General features: G+C 42.9%; 1 protein-coding gene across 3 annotated transcripts in view; it reads right to left on the reverse strand.

Annotated features, from left to right (window-relative positions):
• Nucleotides 1-6,384, reverse strand: part of PEX2 (peroxisomal biogenesis factor 2) — a 19,629-nt gene extending 13,245 nt beyond the window's left edge. The window contains exons 1-2 of one of the 3 annotated variants that reach the window (XR_014222995.1): nt 6,074-6,384; nt 1,830-5,502 (exon numbers count right to left, since the gene is read on the reverse strand). The gene's annotated coding sequence lies outside the window, so the exon portion shown is untranslated. Of the gene's footprint in view, nt 1-1,829; nt 5,503-6,073 lie in introns of those variants that run through there. The other 2 variants (XM_082236201.1, XM_082236200.1) reach the window with 2 other exon arrangements.
• Between the last annotated feature and the right edge of the window lie 1,837 nt (nt 6,385-8,221).

Raw genomic sequence — 8,221 nt, forward strand, 5'->3', positions numbered from 1 at the left:
TAAGGGTATTACATTACTAATAGAGAGATAGTTGATCTAAACCAGGGGTCGGCAAGGTTTACCGGCCATGGGCCAGATCACTCCCACGGAGATCATCCTGGCACTGGACTGGCATAGCGCGACGCCGGATAGCGCATCTGCGCATGTCCGCGGCGCCAGAAATTGCTTCTGCGCAAGCCTAGACGCCAAAAATCCCGCCTGCGCAGAAGCGATTTTCGGCATCTGGACATGTGCAGACATGATTTCCAGTATCTGCACCTGCGCAGATGCAATTTCTGGCACCACTTGGTTAGTCCCCGTGCCGTGCTGCTTTAGCGCAGCATGCGGGGAACTCACCGAGTGGGTGGCTTGGTTCAGGGGTGGTTCGTGGGCTGCACGTTGCTGACCCCTGATCTAAACAGAAATGGAAAACTCTTTCCTGTACACACACACACAGTGGCACCTCGAATTTTGAACATAATCCATTCCAGAAGACTGTTCAACTTCTGAAACGTTCAAAAACTCAATATGGAAGCCTCGATACCATAGGGAAACTCAAAAAGGAAGCCGCATGGCACGTTCAGCTTCTGAAAATCGTTTGAAAACTGGAGGTTACTTCTGGGTTTTCGGCACTTGAAAGCCGAAATGTTCCGACTTCTGAGATTCTCAAAAACTGAGGTTCCACTGTATATATCATTGTAATTTATGAGTGTGTATGATACAAGTAACCATTTGACATTCTTGGTCACTGAAACCTCCCGTGTTGGTTTTTTTAAAAATCAATTATAAGTACATTCTCTTCCCAGAGTTTTAGTTGGTGGTCTTTGTACCGTGATACACAAACACACAGACTAAACCTCTGCTTTCCATGTACTTTTAAGACACATTCTGCCCTCCTGAAAGTGCAGCTCTCCATTTGCGGGACGGCTGCTAACAGGAAGGTGGCGTCAGTAGTGGCAGGACACAGAGCGGCAGACACAGAAGGCGGTAAGAACACACAGTGGCACCTGGGCTAAAGCTATAGCTAAAGAAGGTTGCACTGATCTGCTGTAATTCTCGTTTCAGAACAAAGGCAAGGCTGACCTGACCATTGTTTAAAGCATCCACCACTGAAACTAGGTTTTACGCGGGCATTTGAAATCACATAGTCCAGACTGAATGATTCTAAACAAAGCACTGCTTTTGGCTCAGCTGTATCAAATGGTCGTATTAGTTTTGTTTTAAGGAGGCTTAATAACGTATCTGTGAGACCAAATTTTCGTCTTGTGTTTTGGAATGAGTCTCTTAAGGGTAGTTGGAATTCACTTTTCAGATAACTGCTTTCTTCTTATTGCCAAATGTAATTAGTGTGATATGACAGTATAATACTGACTGTGGTTGGTTGTTTTGTTTTTTAAATTCCTAAACATGCCAATGAAGTACTGTTTAATTTATTTCACATTTTTCTCAGTATTCTCATAATTTCCATCTCACTGTCTCTTGGCAGTAAGATGGAGCAGTTTTCTGCTTCCTGCTTAGTTTGCTATCAATAAGAGATTATTGGGGTGGATAAAAAAATAGTTACATTACATAATATTTATTAAATTGTGTTGAATACAAACATTCATAACTTGATTCTTTTTCAAATCTCAGGTCAGACCTGTTTTCAAACATACTACACTAAATCCTGTGGGTTTTTTTACATAAAAGAAAAAATAGGGAAAATGTTTTGACTTCAATAGTCGAGCATTAAGAACATGATACAATAAATCATGCACTGTGTTCATACTTTCTGACAATCATAAATATTTATGACTATTAACCAAACAACAAGGACATTTACTTTTATCATAACTTAGAACAGAGGGATATTTGAAAGGACTTCCACCATGTTATATACAGAAGTTCTTGAATGAATTATTATGGTATTCAATATGAAGACTTCTGAACATGCATTAACAGGATGCTGAAGTAGCTTTAGATATCCACAGCATTTCTATCTCAGGAAGTCCTGAATTATCACTGATAAATGTCTCAATAAACTTCCAAAGAAGTTCAGAACCTAGTGCACCAAAAGTTAAATCTGAGTCTTCTGCTGTGAAAATCCACACAGATCTCACCAAGCTCAAGAACAAAGGATTTTTTATATATTAAAAAATAGCATTCTATGTTATATTCTAGTTAGCATCAATGGTAAAATCGCACTCTTGTAGAAGACAGTAACCTGATGTTCCTGGTTCCTTCTATTAGTAATCTCACGAAATTCTGAAGTCTGATATCCCCCATATAGGAATTTGTCTGCACAAAGCTAAATGGTAAATGCAGAAGGAATGAGCATTCATTAAACATATTTGCCCCAATCTGGGGGCCTCAGTGTGCACATCGAGTTATGTGCACATTGAGACTTCAGTGATGGAGAACGCTATATAATCCCCCATCCCTTTCTTCACCATTTAAGTTAATGGGAGAGCTCCTGCTGACAGTGAATTCCACGTCCATATCAGCAGACCTGCAACTCCCATGAAATTTACTGCCTCTGAAAACCTAACGCTCTAAAATTCTGTTTCCCGTATAAACAAACAATCCTATATTCCTAAGCAATCCAAATGAAAATCATCTTGGAAAGTAACTGATCACAGCAACAAATAATATAAATTGCTTAACCACCATCTTAAAAAAAATAAAATTATGCATGCTTAGATTTGCACAAAATGAGTCAATTTCCATCAATGACAAAATGATAAGAATGATGTGCTTCTCCCCCCACCCCACCCCACTTTTTAATAAAGATAGCAAGGCTTAGAAGGGGGCTTATACGGTGCACTTTTTAGCTCACTCAAATCTTTATCTTAAGGAAATAATTTAAGGGAGGTACCATGGGCTTTGAAAGGAAATTAAAATGTGCCTGCTAATGTAGCATTAATTTCCTTATAGCAATTTTGCTTGGATCAAGTCTGTGCACTGTGCATGCTTTGAATATGTGATTTCAAACTGATATTTCCTTTCTCGCATATGTTACCACATTTAAGAAGTCTGAGATATTCCTTCCAAGGAATACATGACATGTGTGTGTAACATACACACATACGATATGAAAATTGACTCTTTGGGTACCATCAAGATTTTTTTTTTTAGAGCACATCTTCGTAATTGTTTCCACTCCTGCGCCAACGGTTTTAACGCTGCCTTCAAAACCTTGAGTGGTAGTATTCACCACCTTGTTTTTCTTCGTGTTAGCTGAGCTGTGCAGCATGCATAGTAAATTCAGATTTTGAATAAGGTCATTGAAGGAAATAAGGTCAGCAAAGGCAATCTTGCTCCTGGTGGGACTGCTGCTCGCATGTTATTAAAAAGAAAGAAAAAAATGGAATCCCACCTGAAAAATTTAATTAATCGTTTCAAAATTCCTCTAACTCTCCTGAACAAGATCCTCCAGATTCACTTTGATTTTGCTTTAGGCAAATTTCAGTGACAAGTCTATTTGAGAACTTTTCCACAGGACTAATGAATACATGCATAGATATACACACACTTATTCTCTTCCTCCCAACTCCGGAATCATTTGCTGGAAGGAAGTGGGTCGTGAAAGAAGTTCCTCAGATGACCACACCATTGTTCAACCTACTTGTAGAATATTTGCTAAGGCACTCCCAAACATGAAGTGGGCCTGTAAGGAGAATTCACACACACAAGACTTTGCTATGAGGTAACTGTGATTCTGTGTCTATTTTGGTGCCACCTGTGAATGAAAGGAGTGCGAGTGTGTTTGTATGTAGGGCATTGTAATTCTCTACAGTCTGGTACCTAAAACCTAGATACTGACTTGTATAGATGTGCAATTTTCCATTCTTAGTGTAATTACATAACTGTTAAAAGCACGTTTGTCTTAAGAGATATTCTTTAGGTAACTAAACACAACATGCCAGACTTGTTCAAATTAACACACCTCTTCACAAATGATTTGAGTATGAATCATTGAATGCAGAATAATTTGGGATTTGCAATATGCCAACTCTGGAATACTAGGGGTATGCAAGGAAGACATCTCAACAAGGTTACCTAAGGGTTTTTTCTCATTCTTTAATGTGTGAAGGAGGAAGCAAAGCATCTGAAAACAATGTTCACAGGAAAGGATCAATGGCATGGATTTCTCAATGGCACTCCACTGGACTCATGCATCTTGAACAGCTGTTCAACTTCAAATACAGGCAACAAGTGGGAAGTGCAACTAAATGTTGGGGCAGGGAATGCTCTTTCTCATGACTGGTTGGCTGCTATCCTGCATTCTTCTCGTATGCCCCATTCCATTCCTACCCTCCGCCAATTACTTGGGCATACTCAGTGTTCAGAGGGCTGATTTGCGGTCACTCCAGTCTGTGTGTGTGTGTGTGTGTGTTTTACTTTTGCAGACTTTGGGACCCTTGCAATGCTGCTGCTACTTTCCAGGGCATGGGCAGTGCAGTTCCATCTATGTAAAGACCAACACAACAGATATTTATGTTCACTATTAGTACAGCAGCCCTGGTGCCATCCAGATGTTGTTGGACTCCCATCATGTCCAACCAGCATGAACAGGAATGATGTGCGTTTCAGCCCACAACATCTGGAGGTCACCAGGTCAGATAAAGCTGATACACTGTACAGTGGAACCTCGGGTTACAGACGCTTCAGGTTACAGACTCCACTAACCCAGAAATAGTATTTCAGGTTAATAACTTTGCTTCAGGATGAGAACAGAAATTGTGTGGCAGTGGCGCGAGGCTCCATTAGCTAAAATGGAATCTCAGGTTAAGAATGGACTTCCAGAATGAATTAAGTTCTTAACCCAAGGTACCACTGTATATGATGGCAGGTGCTGATTTCTGTGTCTTTCATTCGTTTTCACCCATCACTACTTTAGGGACATGAAAAATGTAGGAGCAGGGCTTTGAAACTAACTGTAAATTAGTTTCAATTAGAGGTTTGTGGTTATTAATCAGTTGTTGTTTTAAAGCCACATGTAGCACGGCTAAGTCCCTCCCTCACCCACCCCCTAGGAATCCGTCATAGGAATGTCAGTATGGTACAGTGGTGTTAAGACTACAATTGGCTGGATCCAGGTTCAAAACATCACTCAGCTGCGAAGAAGCTCACTGGGTGACTTTGGATTAGGCATTCTCTCATAGGAACTGTAAGGAAAAACCACTTGCTGAATCAGAACAAATCCAGCATTATGTTCCCACAAAGATGCCTCTGGTGAAGGCCACAAGCAGAACCCTAGGAACTAGCATTCAAGTCAAGCCTAACTTGCATCCATGTTGCAAGGATAAAAAGTTGTGTTAGGAAGAAGGATCACCCATACAACCCTGGAAGGGCCACAGCTCAGTGGCAGAGCATCTGCACTTGCAAGCAGAAGCCCCCAAATTCAATCCCCGGCATCTCCAGGTAGAGTTGGGGGAGACCCCCTGCCTTAAATCCTGCAGAGTCACTGCCAGTCAGCATGTAGACAATACTGAGCAAGATGGGCCAATCGTCTGACTCTGTATATGACATCTTCCTATGTTCCTTGAGAAAAGGGGACAAAGAAATGTAAACAAGCAGATACATGGCAGGCAGAAATCCAACCGATAACTCTTTTTACAAAGCAGGCAGGGCTATATATATTTATATATAACAAAGAAACCTGGTTTGCAGAGCGAGGTAACCCAACTTCCAAGGATTTTGCTCCCTTATTTATTTCATTAAGATTGTGAAGGTGGGGAAACCAACCTCAAAGCGGTTTACAAAAATCCACAAAATTCAGTTTCAAACATGCAAAAGTCAGAGCACTAAAACAGATGAAAAGTACCTCAAGTTTCTAAGCATCTGGGTTAGGCTTGAGAGAACACGAAGGCTTTCAGCAGGAGCTGGAAAAAGCGTACGGTGAGGTGGAGCCTACTTGACGTCAATAGGCAGGGAGTTCCAACGAACAGGCCTCTTCAGGCCTCTTGTGTCCCAGAATTAAGGATGCCGCTGAGCTCGCCTTAAGCCCCATTTTGGGACCCCCACCCCACCTTGACGCTACGCAACCCCTCTCCCCACCGACTGCCAGCCTCCCCCCTCCCCCATCCATCCCCCTCCTCCGTCACGGACTGACCTCTCTTTTCCTGAGGGAGGGGCTACTCCGCGAGACCCCGCCGCCCCGTTTCCCGCGCCGACCGAGGGGAAGAGACCATGCAGTTCGGTGACCCGGATTTCACTTCGGGCGTCGAGTTCTCCTTCGGGGATTCCTAGAGCAGCCGAGCTTGCTTCCACCACGCCGCGCGCCTTTCCGCTCTCCTCATCTCTATGGTGCTCCTCCGTCCTTTGCTTTCCTCAGCGTTGTAGGTAACTGCCGACAAAGCGCAGAGCGTCTCCCCAGCTGAAGCAGGAAATACTAATGAGATGCCCTTTACGTCTTTCCTAGAGCGGCTCCCCTCTCCCCCCCCCCGCAGCTTCGCGGTTCTTGTTCTCTGCTTTTGCCCATAGAGATAGTAAAAACAAAAATAAATACAAGAGTGGCACGTCGTCCAAATCTCTGGCTTGAAAAGACCTTTTGATTTCTCCCTAAGAGCAAAGTGAGAGCTCTCCGTAGAAAAGAACACAGGAAAGAAACACAGGATTTTGTAATACGGGTGCGATTGGGCAGTAGGCACACCTCGCCCCCGCCCTCAAAGTAATATATAGGAAATGCTGAACTCCCAGGCTCCAAGTAACGTCTTTTTTCGTATGCAGAATGTGGTCCTAGGTTTGTTTTTCTTCTTCTAAGGATTTGTTGTCACGGATCTGCATGCAAGTCAGCAGAGCACAGGACTTCTGCATACAGCTGAGTACTAGGTTGGGACTAGAAAGGGTCGGGGTGGAAATCGGTTGGCTTTTGGTTAAACCAAACCAGTTTTAAAATGAAAACCAAACCAGTCAACCTCAGCCCCACATGCAACATGAATAGCTGACTACGGTGCTATTCTCTCAGCGTCTGCCCAACCTACATCCAGAGCTCAGTGTCACTGGACTACTTTGCAGGGCTGTTGTAAACTTAAGCCTCAGGATGATCTCCAAAATGCATTAACAATGTACTGTTGTAGTCACTCTCAACTGCCTACCCGCCCCCAAGCCAAGATATGGGGGATAGGAAGGCCTGGGTTAAACAAAAGAGAGAGAGCATGGATTCCTGCCTTTGCTACTCCCTTTTTGGGGTGGACATTCTGATGCCCAGTCACAGATTTGGTAAAAATGTAAATAAAATATAAAACACTTTGGTTTCCCCGTTGTTTCTCTCACTTCCGGAGAGGGAAAGGTTTAAAAATGGCTTCCAGAGTAAACCCAGAAGATCGCTATCCAGATGGTGAGCTACTCTACATTAACTCTGTGGGCTTGCCAAGCTTCTCCGCGGAGAGCTCAGCCGATTACGGCGAAGAGGCCAGGCGGGGTCAGCTGCCTGATGGGCGGCCCTTGCATCCAATCACATGGAAGGAAAAGCCGCGGACGACGTGTTGCCCAATGAGAGTTGATTGGAGAAATGGAATTCAGAATCATTGCGCTGTTTAAGGAGTCGAGGGATGGGCAACTCTTTAGAATTAAATAGCCCAGCACCCTGATTGCAGCAGAGAGTAGCTTAATGCTCCACAAGCAAAGATTCTGTTTTGTTTGTATTGTAGCTGGTATTCAGAAGTATACTGCTTCTGAAACGGGAAGCTCTGTTTTAACAATAATGACTAATAATCCTCTATAAACCTGTCCAATATTTAATTTTTATTTAAAAGGCATCTAAGCCACGTCTGGCAGTGAGACCCACACACCAGTTATTTCTATTGGCATTCCATTTGTCAGAGGGTAACCTCACATAGAATGAGAAAGTGGGGGAAGGGGGGCAGTAGCCATTCATAAATAGATAAAGCTCCTGTCATATTCCCCCATCCTCTTCATAAGAGGGCAGGGGTGTGTAATTTCTCTGGAACCTTGAAATTTACCCTTAAAAAGGAAAACAGCAAATTGGAAAGGATGTTTGGAGTTTCTTGTTATGCTCTCCTCTCTGCTTTTTTTCTTCCTTACAATGAGTGTGTGTTTTAAATCACATGGTCAGGAAAAGCCCTACACCATTTGGCATATTTCCCATTTGTTCAACTTTTTAATACCTTGTTTTTTATTTTCTTTTAAAAATCCGTAGCCCATTTAAAAATGCACAATTTAGCTGAGTTGGTAGAGCATGAGACTCTTGATCTCAGGGTTGTGGGTTTGAGTCCCATGTTGGGCAAAAGATTCCTGC

The sequence above is a fragment of the Podarcis vaucheri genome (assembly GCF_965113315.1).
Source record: "Podarcis vaucheri genome assembly, chromosome: 8".
NCBI classification, from domain to species: Eukaryota; Metazoa; Chordata; class Lepidosauria; order Squamata; family Lacertidae; genus Podarcis; species Podarcis vaucheri.